The 22,568-nt window shown below is 35.8% G+C and overlaps 1 protein-coding gene and 1 non-coding gene across 7 annotated transcripts in view; both read left to right on the top strand.

The window, feature by feature from the left end:
• Positions 1-22,568, top strand: part of AKAP6 (A-kinase anchoring protein 6) — a 493,633-nt gene that overhangs the window by 362,541 nt on the left and 108,524 nt on the right. The gene's annotated exons all lie outside the window — the stretch shown is intronic.
• Positions 7,895-8,001, top strand: LOC112856548 (U6 spliceosomal RNA). The gene has a single exon (XR_003223121.1). It is a non-coding gene; the product is annotated as a U6 spliceosomal RNA (small nuclear RNA).

The raw sequence follows: 22,568 nt of genomic DNA, 5'->3' as shown, positions 1-22,568 counted from the left end.
TAATCGAGTTTGTTGACTATTAGCTATTTCCTGTATGGATAGCTGTCCACATTAACAACAAAGCTATCCAATATATCTTCTGAGCATAATATATTGTTAGAGTTACAGTCTTCACCTAATGTAAACAAAGCTAGGTGATTTCACATTTCATGTCAGGATCAAGAATTATGTATGAAAAAATGCCTATTAATCTTTATTAATTTATTGATACAAAAATATTCGTTTTATTCCTAATACTTAAGCATTAAAAATCGAGCCAACCAGGAAAAAATAATACAAAAGTTAACTAATCATAAGCCATTATCTCAGATTTTATTGCACTCTTGATGCCAAATAACATTTCTTTTCTTCTTGATGCATTTCGTATTTTGCACATAAACCACTTTTTTTTTTTCAGAAACAGTGCTATTCTTTGTCAAAATCACATCCATATAATTTACATCACAATTAATAGGAAATCAGTCTTCTTTTTCTTGTGGTTTCCTTGTAAGTGCTCTGCCTAAGAATTCCCATTCTGGCATATTCAAAGCTATTATTCCACCCACTCAGTACTTCTGGATTATAGTGTTTTCCCAAACATTTTCCATACCAGGTTTCTTCGTTTGTGACTCATGTCCTGTTATCATCTTTCTGCTTAGAGGTGTTCAACATAGCTAAGTTCATGAGACTAGCACTAACTTTGCATTTGGCTTATAAGCAAAATTAAAGGTTGAATTACACACCAAAGGCAAATGCTACAAGTGTGCAGAGTCTTTCTTTATACAAACCCCCACATTATTCCAGAGTTTTAGAAACCTCCAAAGCAATCCTGAGGATATTGGCTAAGGAGTCATTTAGAACTTGGGATGGCTCCTGAATTAGAAAAATTGATGGAGGAAAATTAATTTCAGGTCTTTGTCTAGAATCCTCAGGGATTCTTAGGTTAGGTCAACATTTTCAATGTCCCATTCGTCTGTTCTAATGCGCTTTTTCAGAAATCAACTCAACTGATGACTTGGGGGAGGGAGGTTTGAAGTCTATTGATCATAGAGACCCCTGAGTAATAGGGCTTTTCAGTTGGTCCCCAGGCCTTCCTAGGCTTTCAATACCATTTGAGACTTTAATCTTTAAATTTGTTGGCCCTGAAAGATATCAATGCTTTCTCAGCAATTTTCATCAAGGGCACCACTGACATTTGGGACAAAACAATTTTTTGTTGGTGAAGGGGAGTACCCTGTCCACTATAGAGCATTTACTATTCACATTCCCTAGTCATTGTGACAATTCAACAGGATGCCCAACCACATGTCACAGCATTCCCAATCCATCTCAACCTATGTACATCATCTTCATTTCTTAAAATGCTTCTGTAACACCCAAGAAAAATTCCTTGCTTTTGTATTTTGTACATTGTGAAGTAAAGCACCTTATATAGCTGATGTTGAACCAATAGTTGTTGAGTGAAAAAATTAAGGATGAATGCTTTCTTCAGCAGCACATATACTAAAAAATTAAGAATGAGAAGGAAGTTTGTGATCTCTGGTATTAATGTAAAGAATGAAGGGGAAACATTTAAGAGAGACCTTCAGCTGAGCAATGGTAAAATCCCAGGAACTGGAGATCAGGACAGAATCATAATTCCTGTTATCATAGAATCCAAAAGTTTTTCTGTCCTCTCTCTGGGGGGATCTCTATATTTCATCACTCAACTCTTTTCCTGGAGTAGATAGTCATGCCCAGATCCTGGTTCATTACATGCATTATACAGTCCTAAGTTGATCCCCAAAGTCCACATTTGGATATGTTGTGTTAGAGAAAGTATAATAAGTTGGTAGTCAATGAGAGTGAAGATTTTTTAGCATTTTCAACATCAAGTATTACATGCCTTACTTTACCAATTTATTGTATATTCTGGTCTTCGATAGAAAGTCATCTGACCTTTACTCCTAGATAGGGAGGTACCCGATAAATACCTTAGACTATTCATTCAGCAGACCTCCCAAGTTGGGTGCCTATTGTGGTATATTGGTTACCCTAAACCAGCAAAATAGCAAAGGGATTTATTAAAGGAAAGGAATTAGACTTAATAGGCAAAGAATACATTGACACAACCTGACATAATTTAGAACCTTAACATTACAATGGGCTACAAAGTGGATTTTCTGTTTAAACCATTTCTTGTTATTTTCAGATTGTTAGAAATTGAAGACCATTTTTTTTCTAAATTTTCAACCGCAGGGTCTTAAGAGCAACCTGTATCTTCCTTATATATAATTTCCTTGTATAACCACTTCCTTAAAAATACTTTCTTACTTGTTTTGAGATAGTAAGCCATACTGCCAATATCTTTCCCTCTCCCTTCTTTGTCCGGCCCACTGACCCAACCTCTGAATGGGGACCTTCTATAGCTATTTTCTAATAAACACTGGCAGTATTGTCAGCCTGGAAAACAGAAACGTAGTTCTTTCTCGTTTTTTCTTCCTCAATGTGAGAATCACCTCCAAGGAGAATTTGCTCCCCCTCTCTCACGTTCCTTTTCCTCATTCCTTCTACCTTCCTAAGTAGGACAATTTAATTTGTCAAAAGTAACCACCGTGATTTTGAAAGTTCAGCTCCTATTTGGACTGCAGTTACGTAGCCAGAATTCATAATCACTGGGAGCTGTCACTCTGCTGGTCTGCATGTGCATTAACTATTAATGGAGAAATATTTAAAACCCACTTGCAAAGGAAAAGCTCCATTTTTTCATTTCTACAGATCAAAGGTGGCATTATTCTTGGGCTCAGGGAAGCTTAAGACACCTCCTCCCCCATCCTATGAATTTTATAGACTGAGTGACCTAGAAGTATCTCCACAATCAACGAAGCTGGAGCTCAGGCTGCTGCTGTTGCCGTTCTGCCCTCTGCAGCAGACACAGTTGACTCTGCAGGGCTGGGAGGGTGTGCCCTGGCCAGGGCTCCTTACTGTTGCCACAAAGCACTGCCCATTCTCTGCCAAGTGCAAAGCACAGATGACAGAGCCCTTCGTGATCCTGGATTGGTGTGGAGTTCTAGAGTCCAAAGGTTAATTTCAAGGGCCAAATTCAAAAGTTGCAGTCTGGTGATTACTACTATTACACTTGAACAAGAGCTGTTTTCAGATAGTATTCAGATAGTATGAAGCTCACCAAAAACAGCACATTTATGGATTTACTCCTTGAGAATGGTCTAGCTGCTCCTCATCAATAAAATATTAGATTATATCATTTCCAAGGGGTTAAAATAACCCTTACAGCTTAAAAATTGTATAAATTAGTACGCATTTCAACTAAGACCTTTATACTTTCAAGGAATTCATACTGAAGATTTTACATTTCATTTTGAGGGTTAGTTGCTCTCATATAGTTCTGCTTTTATGGCAAAAATGCAAATGACCTCTATCTTTCTCTGTTGGTATAAGTGTTACACAATTATGTCCTATGTGCAAAAGGAAAAGGCCCGTTCACTTTGCATAATACAATGCTCACTAAAGAGGCTAATTACATTTTTACTCTGCTCTGGATTTGAGGTTGTTTATAAGAATTCACAGGAAAATTTTTAAATTGTTTTTAACACTGAAATACAAATCAGAACTGGGGAAAATATAAATAGACTAGAGTCCCTTTCTCTGAGAAGAGTTAATATGTAGGCATATAGACTGTATGGTCCTACACACTTAATAAAGATCCCAAAACTCCACTCTGGGTTTCCTGGTAGTGAAAGCAAAGAGGGAAATGTGCTCAATCGCAAAATTTACATCTTCCATGAGAAAAAAAATCACACTTCATTTGAAGACATTAAGTTTATTTTGATACTTAGATATGAATACATTTTCTCTTAGGATTTTTTTTTAATATGTAAGGGATTAGAATGGCATGGTAGTGAAATATCTAACCACCATATTTCTTACAAGTAAGTTTCTAAACATAATACTTCTACCAAGTGAATTAATCATTTTTCTCTAACTCTGTTGCCAGGTAATGTTTACAGACTTTGATCACAGCTCTCACCCGAAGGTGGCACTCCTCTCGATGATAGTTTGGCCAGGTGGAATTAATAAGAGAGGACATCAATATTATATATTTGAAGAGAAGAGGATAGTAGGAAAGTGAGAGGGAAATATAAGCATTGAAGAGAAAGAAACACAGTTGAAATTAGTTAATCTACAGTTTACCAAACAAAAATGAATAATTTAAAACAATTAAATAGAAAAGAGTAAGTTTAAATCATGGGTGGGTGAATGAATAGATAAGAAAATGCTAAAAAAAAAACAAATACGAGCAAATAAAAAGAGCTAAACACTGAAAGGATTGTTTTAGGAAAAAAACAGATAAGAGAAAGGGATAAATTTTAAAGGAGAAAATGTCACTTTTAGAGAATTTGGGTCTGTATTAAAAGGCAAGCATTATGACTTTTAAAAGAAAAACTTCTGGGGAATAAGAAACAGCATAAAAAAAGAAAAATGGGACATAGCTGGCTTGCTATTTTGTAACTATTGATGCCAAAATGATGTTGTCATAGCTATGAACCAATCAGAGAAAACAGATTAATCACGCTATCTCTATATTTTATAAATTCACAAATTTCAACCCTCTCTAATAGTTCTCTTTTATTTTGTTCTGGACCAGGTCTAAATAATTTCATATGTGGCCTGATACCTTTAAGACTGAACTTGAGCTTCTAAAAATATCTTAGGGTGGTTCATAGTCTAGGTCATAGGAGGTAGGCTTAAAATAGAAGAAAATCCATTACCTTAAAAAAAATTTTTATTTTTTTACATGTTGGTGTTTGGGTATAAAAGAAGTGTGTCAAAAAATTAACTTCTGTTAATTAGGATTTAGTTTGGAATTTCAGTACCAAAATGAAGCAAATTACTAGTTATTGAAGCAGACAAGGTAAAAATGTAGCAGATATATCAGGCACAAGAATCTAATGATAATTTTTTACCTCTTTCTCAGTAGATTAATTGTAGAGCTTAATTGTATGTTAGATTAAAACTCCATTAAGATAAGAAGAATATGCTTAAAATCATTATAATATTTCAAATAACATTATCTAGTCATTTTAAAAGTGATCAGAATAGGAAAATCTAGGCTACCTCCACTGCTATGTAGAAATGGATTTGTTTTTCCATTTTTATTAAAGTTAAAAAGTCCTTAGATTAACTGCCATATTAATGTGAGCATTGATGAATCAGTGTTTGCTATGAAGACTTAAATATGCATATATTTTTCTTTTCTTTCCTTTTTTGAGAGAGGATAAAACTCATCCTGAACATGTTCAGAGGAAAAAGTGGATGGATGTGGTTTCTGAACAATATAGGAAACACTGTTTTTGCTGGAGCTTACAATTCCTGTTTGAATCACTTTTTTAAGAGGAAAAAAAAAAGAAGGATGTTAAGAGAATAGTATGCCAAGAAATAGTTGGCTGTGTGTGCATAGGGGCAAGCGAGGAAAGGCGGCCAGCAGTCTTTGTCTCTGGTGGGTGAGCTACTGTCCGGAAGGTGCGTTGGCTCTCTGGGCTGCCTCTGCTGTATTGTGCTGCTCCCTCTCTCCCTGGCCTGGCCTGCTCTGGCCTAGAGTGGATCAAACAAGCCGTGGGGAAAGTTCCCCTCATTTGCATCACTTCTAGACAGCCCTGTCGTACTCTTTGCTGACAGGAAATCACTGTCTTTGTCACCTTTTCTCAGGGCCCTCCTTTTGGCAGAGATGGGCCATGTGACCACGCTTAATCACAACAACAGGGCTGGCTCAGGACTCAATGACATGTTTTCCTCAGCACTTCAATAAATGGGGTAGAGGAGTCAGGAGGAAATGACTACATTAATTTTAAAGTGAAAAGATAATTAACACTTGAAGGACTAATGCTACAACCTATGGAATTATTATTCAAATTGAAGTTAATTTATCAAAAACTTGTGAAAACTATCTCCCCTAATGCAACTGTTTAAAAAAAAATAAACCTTGAATAGTAAGAGTTGGGCGTGTTGGAGGGAGAGTGGGAAGAAGGCGGGGAGAGAGGGGCTTTGGATGGAGAGGGAGAGAGAAAAGGGGGGAGAGAAAGAGGGAAATCATAGCAGGCATTAGCTGTGTTTGAAAAAGCAACTTAAATGGGCTAACACTTCAACATTTGGGACTGAAGGCTGGAGCATGTAAAACGCTTACTTAGATGATATGAATAGGACACTGGCAAACAAAAGCAGCAGTGTGCTCCTAGAAAACTGTGCTTCAAGGAGTTTCCTTGGCAACAGAAATGCAGTTCCAAAAGTAGACAGAACTTTCCTCAGAAAACATACTATTAATAACAACCTTCCGGAACAACTTGGAACAATTTGACGACTTGGCAATAATAATGCCAAGTGTTCTGCAAATTAATCTAACACATAACAGTTATGTTTCCCTTGCCCGTAACTCTGCTGGACCCTACCAAGAGCTAACTCCTTGCTTTTCAGTGGCAAAATGTGAAAAATATTTCTAAATGTTGTCATGGAAAAAGAAAACCAAAAGGAGTGCTGGTGGCCAACGGTGTCCAGTGATTGTGTTTAGCCTTTTGGAACCTACAATTGAATTTAATGAGATGAGTTTATTACAATTAGAGCTACTACGTTTAGTATCTCATCCCAACAAAGATGCTTCCGTGAACAAAACTTGTTAAAGGGTTAACAGCCTGAGAATTGCTGTGATGTGAAGCACATCTTGAGGCCATTGGTTATATAAATGTAACACTTCACTAAATACGTGCTGGGTGTTATTTTTAAAAGCATCATCATTTCTTGTCAGCCCAGAGAATAAACTAATCTTGGATCTACTTGGCCAATGGGAATCATTTGAATTCTCCTGAAGGCAATACGTTTGGCAGCCATGAAAGGTGTAGTGTTCCCCTCCTCTGACCTTTCCTGAATCCTTGGATCTAAAGGTTAAAAGTAATCAATATCTCATTGCGCAGCTTGGTTTCAGGGTAATAAGTAATAACCATCATGTTAAAATCCAAATGATTACAGATAGCACTTAAATGAGTTGACCTGTTTGGGAGCTTTTATTAATTGCAATTATCAGGATAATCATTAGAGTTTGCTAATAAAATTTGGATTAAATTGCAAAAATTTCAGCCTTTAACTTTTGAAAAACGACTCTTAATTAGATGTGAATGTGCAGTGTTCCCTCCTGTGTTAAGCTGAGAGATTTGGCTTCAACCCCACATATTTGTAGATTTCTTTCTGGTTTTTTATAAAATAAATTATAGGAACATTTAAACTCCTCATAAGAAAGGGTGTTTGTTAGGTTCACTGCCACCTTTGGCTCCAGAACTGCTCCATACTATGTGTATGTTTCAGTTAAGTGACTGCATGGAAATGTCCCTCACCTACTTTTTTGCATTTCCTATTTTTAAATTATGTATCTTCAATGGTTATAATCATATGTAGGCTAATCTGGCTTGTAGCTAGAAAAAAAATGTATGATGTATGATTACACTTTACATGATATGAGCTGGGAATTATTTATTTGTTTTTTTTAAAAAAAGGACTACCAAAGTTTAATGATGAAAACCAAGTATTATCATTGTCAAAGTGGTCTTGATATAAAAATAATAAATGTTAGGTTTAATGTTCCATGCATTTACATCAGTAAGGCACTGGTTGTCATCTATAACTGCCTATATCAGGAAGGCATTGGTTTTCATAACCATATCATAATGACGACACTAAATCATATAACTTACAATGTAAGTTATACCATAACCAAGTGTATAAGATATGCTACTGAACCCAAATATTATGTCTGTATGATTATTCTAAGTTTTTATAATTTATTAGAATTTCATGCATGTATTCTCAAAACAGGAAGGTGGGGATAGAAGGGAACCTAGATGATATTTTAGTTATTTCAAAAAAGGTCCTGGTGCTGTCTTCCGCAACACATATACTAAAATTGGAATAATACAAAGGAAATTAGCATGGCCCCTGCACGAGGATGACACACAAATTCATGAAGCATTCCATATTAAAAAAAAAAAAAAGTCCTGGTACCTGTTCAGAATAGTCTGGAGAACCCTGGATGGGAAAAGCTTAACCATAGTCCTTTCACAGATAAACTCATTAACTTGCTTTTTGTTTCTCCTAATCTCGCTACCATGTCTAACCTTAGAAAGAGGTAGATTTGTGGTTGAGGAACATCATATTTGGAGTATTAAGATTGTCCAAAACCAACTGTTTCCTTTACTAAATTTCCATCCTGCCTTAAATCCCAGCCTTAAGATTCATTTCTTTGGGGACGCCTGGGTGGCTCAGTCGGTTAAGTGTCTGCTCTTGATATTGGCTCAGATCACAATTTCACGATTCATGGGATTGAGCCCTGCATGGGGCTCTGTGCTAACAGCACAGGGCCAACTTGGGATTCTCTCTCTCCCTCTCTCTCTCTGCCCCTCCTCTACTTGCTCTCTCTCAAAATAAATAAACATTAAAATTTTTTTAATTCATTTCTTTGAGGTAAAAAAGAGTGCACTTTACTGGATGCAGGTATTCTATGGGGGTAGGAGAATAATACTGAATTAAATGTCAGTTTTAATATTTAGTTTAAATGGAAGGGCACTAGGAGGGGAAGATAGAAGGGGTAGAGAGAAGAAATCTAGGAAGGGAACCAAGGATAGATGTTATTTATTCCACCATTTGATAAAAAGGGAAGTACATTCGTGTGTGTGTGTGTGTGTGTGTGTGTGTGTGTGTGTGTGTGTGTGCGTGTTATGAGATAGGAGTAGGATGGAGGGAGAAAAAAAACTAAATTGGTCAAATCTTACTATTTGACTATGTTAGTGCCCCCTGTGCACATTCTTATTTAATGCTCACAATGATCCTGAATTATTTTTCCCTACTTCATGCATCTGAGCCTGAAACACAGAGAGGTTAAGTGACTAGCCTAAAAGACAACTTGTGCCTCAGGTTAGACTAGGGTTTGCTGAAATTACAAACAACCCCCAAGTCTCAAAGGTTTACGGTTATGAAGATTTACTTCTCACAGGATCAGTCATCCTCTTCAATGTGGCAAAGAGAAAAGAGAGTTCTGGAGGGTCTCACTCTTGCCATTAAACCTTTACCTGGAAGAGACACAGTTCACTTCCTTTCAAAATCATGACCAGAAGTAATCACACGGCCTCACCCAACTCCAAAGTGGATGGGGAAATGCATCTCTACTCTAAGCCTGAAAGGCAGAAAGCAAGAAATTGTTGTTGGGCTGTATCAATAACTATCACAAGAAATAAGTCACTTTGAACCCAGTCTGGGTGGCTCTAATACCCACAATCTTTCCTTCACGTGCTCCTTGCCTGCTCACTATTGTCCCATATTTTCTTCTCCACAAGAGGAAAAATTCTTGCAAATGCATTTTCCTCCCTCCACATGAGATTTTTGCGCCTAGATAAGAAAGAAGGTCCTACATATTAAATGGAACATCAGCAGAGAAAGCATGATGGACTTGGGTTTGCTCTTTAGCCAATCATCAGGCTATTCTGTGAAACTCCCCAAACTTTCTTAAGCACCTTAGCACCCTGGGAAAGTGTTACCATTTTGAGTCTCACGGGAACCTCCCATGTTTTGTCAGACTCAGGAAAGCTAAGGCTGAAAATATTTATGTTTTTGGGTGAGATGCACTAAAGGCAGCAATGCCCTAGGAAGGTTCAACCTCATGGATCCTGTTATTGCCAAAGGGAGTTACTGAAGAAGGGTCCCCATGGAGAGATACTCTAGAGGAATATCATTTGCGGAAAAGCCATTTTCCAGTCCTGTCAAGGAGGCAATTTTAGTTCTCAGAAACAAGGGCATTCCCAAGCATATTTTTAATAATGTTGGCATTTGCAGAGCTCATACATTCTTAAACTAGGCACTTCTGTGACACTCTGTACCTAATGAGGCACACTGGGGTAAGCTAAGAAGGAAGTGGTGCTCCTGCTGAACCTTCATTCATTTACATAAGACACAAAACATAAACATACACGCACATACATACACACCCATATTTTCTTGTACTGAAGCCAAGAAAGAGTCAAGCAGGCTAATGCCTTTGGGGTTGTATAATTTTTATTCTAAATATTTTTAGACCACAGATCTCCAGCTTTTCTCCAGAAGGACATCTATACATCCCAGTAACTCATCTGAACACACTATTTCAGCCTCTTTCTAAGTAATTGATTCTATATGCTCACTGACATTTGCTTAAAGAAAATTTGTGACTTGTGATATTTCCCTTGTCATCTCATTTTATCCATTAAAAAGTAGGAAGTTTTGTTTTTGAAAAGTAGGAAGTTTGTGGGAGAGGTATAACACACACGTGGTTATGCACACACATTTATGTGTTTACAGATATACATATGCGTCTACAAAGTATTAACTCATTTATTTAAAAAAAAATCTTTCATCAGGATTGAATCTGGATGAAACCAGATTCCTTGGACCAGATATGCTTGTAGTCCCAAGACATTTAAATCATGCATGTGTAAATAACTATATAAACTTCCTTCGTATATGCCAAGTTTCAGTTTGGAGCTCATTTCTAGGTTATAAATCTGGGCATATTGGATTTTGCTACCTTAATTAGAATAGTTTACTCCTTCAATATTCATAGGTGCATCCCTAAAAGAGCCCTCCTTGAGAATAATTTAGCCATGAGTACTTTGTTATAACTAAGTGCATATTTTTAGTGATGATAGATTTGGACTATGTGGACCAAATTTGAGAATGAATGATTATAATTTTTGTTAGACTCCACACTCCAGGATGGCAAGGTTCATGTCTGTGTTGTTTATTGCCATATCTCCACTGCCTAGTGCAATACCTGGCACATAATAGAAACCCAATAAATATAAGTTGAGAAACACTTCTCAAATAGGTTTATTTAATAATCTATTAATTAAATTCTATCAATCAGAACTATGCTATCGTTTCATTACTTTTGCAAGAGAACAACCCTATTGTCATGCTCTGGTAATGAAACATCATGGCATCCTCTTATATTGTATAAAAAAAAGAAGAACAAAAATCTCTCTCATTTAAAAACCAAAGTGCATTAAGTGTAGTTCTTAATACTCAGAATACTTGAATTTGACCAGATTGGTATCAGGGAGAAAGACAGGGTGGTAAGGAAAGAAAGAGGGAGGGAGGAAGGGAAGGATAATGATGCCCATGTCTGAAACAAATGGTACAAAAATGTACAACTAATCACCATAATTCTGTAGCTAGTCTACAACCTCTCAAACTGTAATATTTGTTGATGTATTTTATTTATGTAGACATTATAATTACTTATTTCATATAACGATAACATGTATCATGCAAATATAAAACCTAAAAATAGAACAATAGATACAGGTGAACATGCACAGCCATTAGAAATGGTAGGAAATCAGCACATTTTTTTATTCTACCATGGTTAATGGGAGATTTTATTGACATATTTGTTGTAGAAAATTGGCTTCAGATGAGTACGTATATCTAACAAAGTTGTCGTGAAGGAAGTGAGAAAAACAATAAGAGATTTGGACTTTAGCTCATCATGATGAGGGTGGATGGATGGAACCTAAAAGACTGATTCATCTTTCCAAAGCTACAGCTAACTAACTCAGAATATGCAACTTAAAAAATCCACTGCTGTAATGTCAGAAGGCTGAAATGTAATGTTGAAATTTTCTCCCACTCTTTCATTTAAAAAAAAGTTTCACACTTCATAATTTTAAAAATAATCCTCATATATGGTCATTTATATTTTTTACTTAGCCATTAATTATAGGATTTATTGATTTTAAGCAATTAAGAAAAAGCTAAAAGATGTACTATTTATAATTGGAATTTGAGAAAGATTTGTGATGAATTTACTTCTTGCTCCTATTTATGTCCACCTTGACATCCTTCCCACTGAACTTTGTCCTTCCTCCTCAGCTTTCTTCAGCTGAGACATGTTGAGATTTGAAAATAAGTGTGAAGAGCATTCCTCTCTGTGTGATTTTTCTCTCTTCTTCCTCAGTCTCTTCTGCCTGTTGATGCTGAAGATCCATTCTGTGAATCACTGGATTTCTTACAAGCCATGAACAAAAATCCTCATGTTCATTAAAACTTAAGCTAATTGAATTCTTGTTCTACAACATGGGAATATAGCAAAATAACTCAAATTTGGCTAGCATTTTATAATCCATGTTTTGATGATAGTTTAAGAGGCTCTGTCCGTCCAAGTTTGGGTTAGAAAAAGAAATGAAGTATGGAAACACTGTCAGAAGCCTTTTCTGTTTACAAAAAGATCCAGGGATACCATGAGTAATGCCAGAAATCTCATGTGAAAGCCAGCTCTTGTGGGATTTTTTTTGAGCTCACCAAGTTCAGGAAATAGACAGTTCCAGAAAGCTGATTGGAGTTCAAAGATTTTTTTAAAAAATTAACTGAAGTGAATAATTGTGTTCTCTGTCCATTGGCCAACACTGCTGCTCAGATCTGTGCTCTGCTGGGGGCATACGTCTCCCTGGGGCTAGGTAATATTGGGCACTTGATAAATACTTTCTGATTTAAATTGCCTGCGTAATGAGTGTTTTCTTCTGAATCTTCCAAAGTGAATCTCTTAGAGGTTTTGCACAGTTATTTATTTCCATGGGAAGTAAGGATGTTACCTGGAGTTTCAGTACTGCAAGTGACCTCATAAGGACCTTCATTTCATTTCATCTTTTCCAAGGATTGTTTTTCCTCCATCCCAGATAGGAGAGAATTTGTCCTCCATTAAAGATCTTTCCAGAGGGAATTCCACAGCCGCCCATTAAAATGTTTAACAACTCTCTCTGCCCTTAAAGTCTTCTTATATCTAGTGTAAATCCCTTCTGTTGTTAGGTTTAATTGTCAAATCGGCCAGAATCCATGGTCTGTAATTAAACCTCTTCTTTCTGTTTTCTATACAGTCACATTTCTCAAGCTTTTGCAGGTTTCTTTTCAAGTTAAAAAATCTTTTAGAAGTCCTTTATATCAGCTTTGTCTATACTCCATCTAACTGAAACCACTTCTGCCCTCTTTCGTAGGAGAAAATATGCTAATATTGAGACAGTACTGGTAAATCCATATATTTGAGGAGCTTTAACAAGCTCCACGGATTTCTCCATCAGGTTTTTCAACTCTCTCTTATTAACAGTTAATAAAATACTTCATGGATGGTTTGGAAGAGGAATATGGCCTGTCTGAGATGGTATGACTTACAGTGTATACCTAAAGAAAAAGGAGTTTGAAAAGGAAAAGAAAATGATATAAAAGTGGGCTAAAAAATCCTCTTCCCATTTAGGGACAGAGCTGCTGCTTCTCCCAGTGGATGTGTAATATATTATTTATGTAAGAGAGAGCATCATGCTTTTGGCTCACATTCCATTTGGAGCACATACAGTATGACAGTTTCCTTGGCTTATTGTTGTATATATGGCTATCTATTTTTAATACATTGCTTTTGTCTTTTTTTCATGCTTGCTTACATCTGTTGTTATGAAAACTGACATAAAGTTTTTAAACATAAAAGAAGTGATGGAGAAAGAGATGGTAAGAGACAAACAACATTTCAAAGGAATGCAAGATGGAGAAACAGGAGCAAAGTCTCCATGGAGAGAACCCAAAGCAGCCTCTGCAGGATAAATGGGAGGGAGGGTCAGAACATATTTCTGTAGTCACAGAGAAAAAATGGTCATGAGGCTACAGAAAGCATTTCTAAGTTAGAAGGAGCATAGTACATTTTCCACCAAAGTGTTTAGACTTTTTAAGCTGTAGTTTTCAAACCTGTGAAATGGGGATAGGGATAGCACCCACTTTGAAAGGTTGTCAGGGTTCAATGAGTAATGTATGTAAGGGGTTCATCCTTGTGCTTGGTAAATAGCTTAATACATAAGTAATACAGAATCAGGGGCTAACAAACTATAGTCTGAAGGTCAAATCCAGCCCCCAGCCTGTTTTTTAAATAAAGTTTTATTGGAACATAGCCAGGTGCATTCATTTATATATCACCTGTGACTCTTTTTATAGTTCGATAAGAGAGTTGAATAGTTTCAACAGTGACCATATGTCCAGCATGCCTAAACTATCTGACTCTGCAAAAAAATTTTACCAGTCCCTGGTATAAATAGCTATTATGTCAACTCTTTTGTAATATACATTATTCTACAGACTTGAATGATTTTCCAATTCAAATTTTCTATCTGTTGTATCGCAATAATACCTGTTGAATATTGTTCTTTTGCCCAAGGTTCTAGTTTTCCTTTTGTAACAACCCAAAGTCGGCCTGTTTTCCTTGCTTTTCAATGTAGCATTAAATGGTTAATTGGTTCATTTCACCACCAGGTGGCCTCCTATGCTCTATTGTGCTTGTGGGACCCAAAGGAAAGCAGAAAATGGATCTAATGCACTTCTTTTAACTTTGGCTGTGATGCTGCTCTTATTAGCACTTCTCTGGTGACTCCACTGCTCTGAAATCGCTCTATATTTATATTTGGCCCCGAAACATAAATTCACATTGACCTTTTTAGAAGATGAATTATAGATCAGAGTTAGAAAGAGTTAAAAAGTAAAAACAAAATAAAAATATATAAATGCATACTCACACATACATCAAAGTGATTTTTAAAAAAAAGAAGTTTGGCTATCACTATAAGAGGTTTACCATGACTCAGTATTATTCTCATATGTGTACTGGCAGAGTTAACTAATCCTGAAGCTTCCACAGGAAAGACAAAAGCCACTGCCACTCAGATCTCCATATGTTAATTTCTCTTGAAGAGCATAGGTGGATTTCACCTCAGTGCCCCAGTTTTATTAAGTTATTTTATTTTCTAGATTCTTATTTTGAGTTTTATTTTATCTTATTTTTGAGCTTTACTAAAGACCAGTGCTTGGCGAGAAAGATTAGAAAGCTGTGTGATAAAGTGCTAGAGAAGGAGGCTGGATTCTCCTTGGGCAAAGACTCTTCTCCCCGCAGGTTTCATTTTCTTCATCTGTTGTAAAACCAGAAGGATGGATTGGGAGCCTCTGAGGCCCATTCCAACTTCAGTATTCTCTCATTGGTGAAAAATCAATGATTGATACAATTAGTAATTGATTTGATATGAACAATGTGGCAAAACCAGAATTTTAGGAACTCAATTTCAAACGGTAAGGAAACAAACCCATGGGTAAATATAATTTTTTGGAAAACTACCATAAAAAGTGTATAGTTTCTAAATGTCAAATTATTTTGGTTCATTTCATATGGTGTTCATAAATGCATACTTTATGAGACTTCTAGACCTTTCCTTTACATTTTACTTTCGTTCAGTGGTAGATAACTATTCAGTTGGATTCTCAACAGTGTCTTAAATCTGTCATGGAAGTTTAGCTTTCTCTTTGATGTCTTATTTTCTACACATTTAAATTCTCCTACCTTTTTCTTTGAACACAATGATCAAATCCTCAGATTTCTTTACAGCAGAAAATAGATATATTCACTTATATTTCCATTGAAAATGGGTCATTTTATATGGTACAGATAACCTGTTCTTACTTTCTGCCTGAGTTGGGATACGCACATCACTGGTTTGTATTTGAATTGTCACATTGGATGTCATGGCAAATACTGCTAAAGGCATTTAGCTGTCTATGAGGAAAGGACCAGAATTGTCCCTAGGGCATTTTGGTAAAGAACAGGCTCACGTTTGAATTCAGAGTTACCCAGGGAGACATTGTGACAGGCAATCTCTCTAATTCCGAATTCCCTACTGGGACTACTTCTCTGGAGAGCTATCTGGTTAAAGGCAGATTCATACTTGCTTGGGGAAAAATTGATTACAAGGTTTTTCCCACTTTGCAAACTGCACTAATTAGTATCAAGCTCAACTAATAATATATGAAATTTGCATTACTTTCTGTTTGCATAAGCACAAACATTTCCTACTTTCTTTTTTTCTCATGTATTTTTAAATATATGTTCATATGTCACATGTTGATGTCTGATGCATATTAGGAATGAATGGTCTAATACTTCACCTTTACTTTAAAAGTAGGGAAAAGTAGAAAATGATGCTGTCCAGTCTGTTGGGGATTATTATATGCTATGAAAAAATAAAATAAAAAGAAGATTATCCTTTTTCTTAAGTAATTTATAATCCATTTGGAAAAGCAAAACCAAAAAACACAAAAGAATAGTAAAGATAACAAATATGTGTGGTACCAAAAAACAAGTGCTAGCCTTCTTAGAACATCTTCATAGAAGAAATGATATTTGAATTGGGACTTGCTGGATGGAATGTAAATAGGTGGAATGGATATAGGTGCATTGCAGAAGAATGGGATGTGGGGGAGGAAAACCTTCAGAGGTAGGGGTTGGTTTGGTGTGACACCTAACAAGGACTTTACCAAAATCAGGAAGATACACTGGAGAAGAGTAGGAAATGAGCAACACATCATAATTGCTTTTGTCCATGTGTTCAATTAAAGTCAACAAAAGGCAAGAGACTTTTCCATTGAATGTTGAATCCTAGATTCAGTGTTTTCTTTAGTGAAGGGAAGTTATATACATAAATATACAAACTAATGGCATAAAGGAGATGAGAAAAGTTATGCAAAAGGTCATATTTTCTTAGCAGGCAACATTGGATCAAGTTTGAACAAACACTTATATATAGTGCTTTTTATGTAACAGAGCTGTTCTAAGATCTTTGCGTATATGCATGCATTCAAACCTCACAGCAAGCTTGTGAAAGAAGTATCGTTAGTATCCCCAGATGAGCAACTAAGGCACAGGGAATTGCACAGTTAGCAAGCAATGCGAACAAATTTTGCTGTCCAGTCTGTTGGGGATTATTATATGCTATGAAAAAACAAAATAAAAGGAAGATTATCCTTTTTCTTAAGTAATTTATAATCCATTTGGAAATGCAAAACCAAAAATGGGCAATCTAATTCCAGGCATATATTATTTATTTATTTATTTATTTATTTATTTATTTATTTATTTTTGCCAAACTCGTTGAATCTCACTGATTCACAAATTAATATATTTGGCATGGGTCCTTGTCTATTACCATGTTTATAGAACCTAGTGATCAAATGGTTATGTGTATGTAGGTTTTGAGAAGTAGTTTTACTAGGTAATATCAACATATTCCCTCCTCCTTCCATTAATGGTAGAGAAAAATAGTAACACTTTGTTGATACATTTTCTAAAAGAAGGAAACTGTATATACATAGTTAATAAATATGTATTTTAATAAATATATATAATATATGTTATATATAAATATTATTTACCTTTTCAGTGACTCCATTCCTGTGTGACCTATTTTATCCTCTAATGTGAACAGCAGTTACAATACATTATTCCTAAGACATATAACAAAAACAAATGGGAAATATGCAGTCTTACCTTGCAAATGGGTAACAGATGAGAATGTCATACTACAAACATATTAAAATCAAAGACTTTGTTTTAAAATAGTACATTATACATAGCAAACTGAAATTTCATACAAACAAGATCTATTTATATCTTAAAATGTCTATGGTGGATAAGTGGTAAGTATATCATTGTCCCTGTTTTACAGATGGGATGACCAAGGAAATATGAAATAAAGTCCCTCACTATAGCAAGCCACCATAAAGCAAAGGCAGAAGTAACAGTCACAAAGAAAGTGGTGCCCAGTCCAGGGGCTCCCTATTGACATGCTTAGAGAAAATCCAACGAAATCACCAATGTTAGGACCTATTTCTTCTTGAAAAGTTATCCAGCGTTATGGCTGCCCTAAATGGCCACATTCTAGTACTTCTGCTTTTTTTTTTGTTTAGATCTCCACTTGCTAGATTTTTGCAGCCCCTATGCAAAATTTTAAGTCATCATTATCATATTCTTTCATCTGATTATTTCAGAGGAACCATTCACCGAAAACCTTCTCTCTAGCTGTGATTTCTTTCCCCTTCTGCAACATTCTCTATTTTTATTAGTTTTTATGCTTTATTCTCTGTGGACTGTTACTGTTTCCCCTATCTGGAAAAACCTTTGTAATTTCCCCTATTTACTTATTACTTTCTCTCCATCCATCTGTGCATTTCTTTCATTTTGTTCTCTAAATCTTTACTCCCTCCTCTTTCTCACTTTTATCACTCTTGTGATTGGATACACACACACACACACACACATTGTGTTTCTTTTTGATGGATCTGTTCCAATAAACTTCCTTGAATGTTTATGGCAGACTCCCTCACATAGCTGGAAAAATGCTGAAAAGCAAGTATCATAACCAAGGTTTGTTTATTCTTTGTAGTCTTAGTTTATGCTAAGAAATTTTCACCTGTACCTCAGAGCTTCTTTAAATTATGAGCGATCATTCTTCTGAACAACTATGACTATCAGTGAGAGCCTATCTGCCCTTTTAGCCTCAACTTCATGCTACTAAAAATTTGTGGAGGTTTGGAAGATGAAATTATACCAAATGAATCTGGCCATAGGAGCTGCAAGGGTGGAGTTCTTAAGTGTGTTTTGACCACCCAGAAGTCACTTTATTTTTTTGTTTGTTTGTTGTGTGTGTGTTTAATTTATTTATTTAAATTAAATTCAATGAATATACAGTGTAGTATTGGTTTCAGGAGTAGAACCCAGTGATTCATCCCTTACTGAAGACCCCACTGAAAGGGAGAATTACAGGCCAATATCCCTGATGAACCTGGTTCCAGTCATTTTGAATGGCATTCTTGACCTTATTGACTTTGTACCCCCAGGGCCTACTAATTTCTTCACAACTCTGGACGATATCTAAAGATGTGTTTTCAAGAATAACAGCATAGCCTAACAAATTAAGCTAAATTCCTTCTGAAAGTTCTGTTCTGGATTTTAGAGATATCTTACCAACCTTGGGCAAGTCACTTAGCTTCTGTGTATCAACTTCTAATCTGTAAGACAGAAGTGATATCACTTACTTTCCCCATGGGCTTGCCATAGGAGAACAAAAAGAAAACAATCCATTGAAATGACAAACTTTCTGATGCTGAAGCAACAAACAGTGCTTAAAGCTTAAAGCCTGAAGCCTCTAGTTTATTTCCTTAAGATCTCTCTGTAGTAAATATGGACATGTACCCCAAAGAAGCCAATCAAAGAGGCTACAACAGAAAGATTTTTAAGTCTATAGCAGACTGGCGTTGGAACTGGAAATTGGACCCAGCCTCTTGCATCGTGGCCAAATATTATTGCTATGAGAAAACTGTGAATTCCCAAAAGGTGTCCTTAAATATTGAAAAGGTTTCTGTCACCTTCCTCTTTTCCCTGATACTTTTTATAGAAGCTTTTCTTATGTTAACCATTCCTGGCCATGGGAAACAATTAACTTTGTTCACAGTTTCTGTCTAAAAATTGAGAGTAATACTTCTATATTGGAAGTTCTGATCAAGTAAGTTTTTCACTGAGCATGATGTTCATTTTATTATTATTATTATTATTATTATTATTATTATTATTATTGAGAGAGACAGAGACATTGTGAGCAGGGGAGGGGCAGAAAGAGAGGGAGAGAGAGAATCCCAAACAGGCTCCGCACCATCAGCACAGAGCCTGATGTGGGGCTCGAAGTCACGAACTGTGAAATCATGACCTGAGCTAAAACCAAGAGTCGGATGTTTAACCAACTGAGCCATCCAGGTGTGCCTAATGTTCAAAGATAAATGGAGGCAATCACATGCTTCTCATTTCTGTGTACTAATACTATACCTGACATATATTTCAACAGATGATATGGGCTCCCTTGGCCTTTTTGGGGGGAGAAATTCAAATGAATAAAATGTTTTCCAACTACCTTCTACATCTAACCCAGAATGCTAAAAGTTACAGTGGATAAAGGGTGATCAACACATGATCCATGATGTTACACACTCCACTGTTGGAATTTATAATGTAATTCTGTAACTACATTCATCCTCATCTGCTGTGAAGGTACTAGAGTACCCTCAAAAAAGTGGCCTAAGGCATCAAATATTTTACAGTTCAGGGATTTGGGTGGTCACCAAGAAAAACTCCATGGCATTTGGGTCTGTTAAGATTATAGATGTAAAAAGTCATAAGTGCTCTAAAAAGAAAAAGCCTCGATGTGAATACATAAAGGTGCGATGGCATTTCCATTGTGTTTTGAGAGCAGTAACTCTGGAAATGTTTTGATTGGCTTTGTCTTAAAACGTACAAACATAGTGAGTTGTGGATATGTTTCTCAGAGCTAGTGGCCATAGTCCCTGGGGAACGCCCATTTGCACTAACCTTGACAAGATAGTTTTTTATAATGGCAATATGGGGGAAAGTGCTTTCAGCCTTCATTTGGGCCACTGATTCTCATGGATTTCCAAAGTCACCATGTTCTGAAGCAATATCTTTTTGATAAACTACTATGGCTACAGTATTCTACCTCTCATTTTTCTTGTCATCCTCAAAGAGAAAGCAAGGCATTCTCTTTGAAGAAGCATTATCAACAGCATTAACATGAGAAATATATAGTCTCTTCCTTATGAAATTAATTTGGCATTATTTTTGAGGTGCGCAATATCTTGGCAACTGCTTTGGTTTAAAACTCTGTGATTTGGGAAAAGCACGTTTCAGAATGTTTAATTCAGCAATACAAAAGGCACTAATGAAATATGCATGTATGAATTTTATATCATATTAGTTCCCTCTTTCTTGAAATCTGAATAAAAGCCAAACATCTGGATTACGTTTGAAAAGCCTGAATTTCCAATTTTCAGAGAGATTCAATCTATTTTGACATTGCACACTTAGCCTTAACATTTACAGTGTGCTATTAACATTACTTGCAATTGTAAAAAAAAAAAAAAAGTCCAGATTTAAACAAACTCGGTGCCTCCTAATACTAAAAATATATCTATATTTGAAATGGCTGCCGCTGCACAACCATATACGTCCATGGTGTTTAGGCTTCATCAGCATTTCTATTATAAATACTTGCATTGAACAGGCCTATAATTCAGCTATAGAGATATGGGGGTAAGCTTTGATATATAAATTCTCCTATGGTTATATATTAAAACAACAAACAGCATTTCATGCGTCATTTCATTTGAGAAACTATCCATTGACTCAATGTTTTCTAAAGATCTCAAATATTCAAGGTACTCCGTGATTGGTCAAACAAAGTATAGTCCTCATCCTTTGAGAGTTTATTCTTCAAATATAAGACAAACAATAAGATTGCTGTTTTTTTTAATAGATATTTGAGTATATTTTGACAGCTAGACTAAAGGCAAGTATATATTTATGGTCCTAATTCAGGGAAGTTAAGTGTGGATATCAGTGCTTTATCTCATTTCATTATCATAGTTTACTTAAGACATAGCTGGTCAATCAAGCTTTAAGGGGTAAGGTAAGAAGTTCTATGTCTACACAAGAGATTAAAGAAGACAGAAGAAGGTGACCTTGTGTTTGAAGTTTGCATAATAGTAAGCCTTTAGTGGACTGTGCTTTACTACATTCAAATTTTTACTGGATTTCTAGCATATAGTAGATTTCTAGCATGTCTCATTCTTCTGTGACATGTGGAGAACAGCTCAAGTCAGATGTCCCTTTTCTCTTCTTATTTTGCCTTATTAAAAAAATCCATTAAATTTTACAGTAGTTCCCAATTAAGCAAAAATAGATGTATTTCAAGGCATTTGTTTAGGTTAGAAGATGGAAAGCAAAAGAAATAATACTTTTGAATTGGAAACTTTTTAAAAGGAGAAAACTGAGTGTCATTACATTAATTGCTGCTCCTCATGTCTTTTTTCTTCCTACATTGCGTACTCTAACAGATATTACATAATTGCATAACTATTCTTACTATGTGCTGACATGACATTACGACAGCCCTGATATGGTGCATCATAATGAAACCGTAATTAGAACAGTCATGATGTATTATGGCAATGATCCACATCGTCACTGAAGTGCATTGGAATGCACAGAAAACCCATTGAGATGTGCAGATTTTCAACATAATATAGCACAACCATGAAGTTTCATAGCATGGAGGAGAAATTGCCATTATGCCCACACTGCTGGCAGCAAGAGTATATAATGCATTTCTTCAATATGTTAGAGAAAGTTCTGCATTGATGGAAGAAAATTTTTGAGACTGGTATTTGTGAAGTTTTTGTCTTAAAAAAAATCTACAAGAAAGACCTTGTTGAAATATGGACTTAACTGCATATATTCTATAGAAGTTTCCTATAAAATATTTAAGTTTCGTTTAATACCTCAAATTCAATGATTGAAGTATTTTTCCTGAAGTAGGACAGATTGAGGATGATTTGAGGATTTTCATTTAATCTTGTCTTTTCTTCTCATTTTTCATGCCCTATCTTGAGCTTAGATTGTATGGCTTACGTTTTATGTGGTTGTAGCTTTGCTCCCTTATTGTTCTCCTGGGTTTCTCTACATGAGAATCTTATATGTGAGTCTTGTTCAGTAAATGATGGCTTCTTCTTAACTTGGTGTGTTTTGATCTTGGCATTCTTTCTATACATAATAATATGATTGTTACGGCTTATTTGGCAGATGTGAGCCCAAAGAAACTCAA

The sequence above is a fragment of the Puma concolor genome, chromosome B3 (assembly GCF_028749965.1).
Source record: "Puma concolor isolate L17-30 chromosome B3, mPumCon1.1.hap2, whole genome shotgun sequence".
In the NCBI taxonomy this organism is placed as follows: Eukaryota; Metazoa; Chordata; class Mammalia; order Carnivora; family Felidae; genus Puma; species Puma concolor.
The sequence above is the reverse complement of the archived record's forward strand: the minus strand, read 5'-3'. Positions and strand labels throughout refer to the sequence as shown.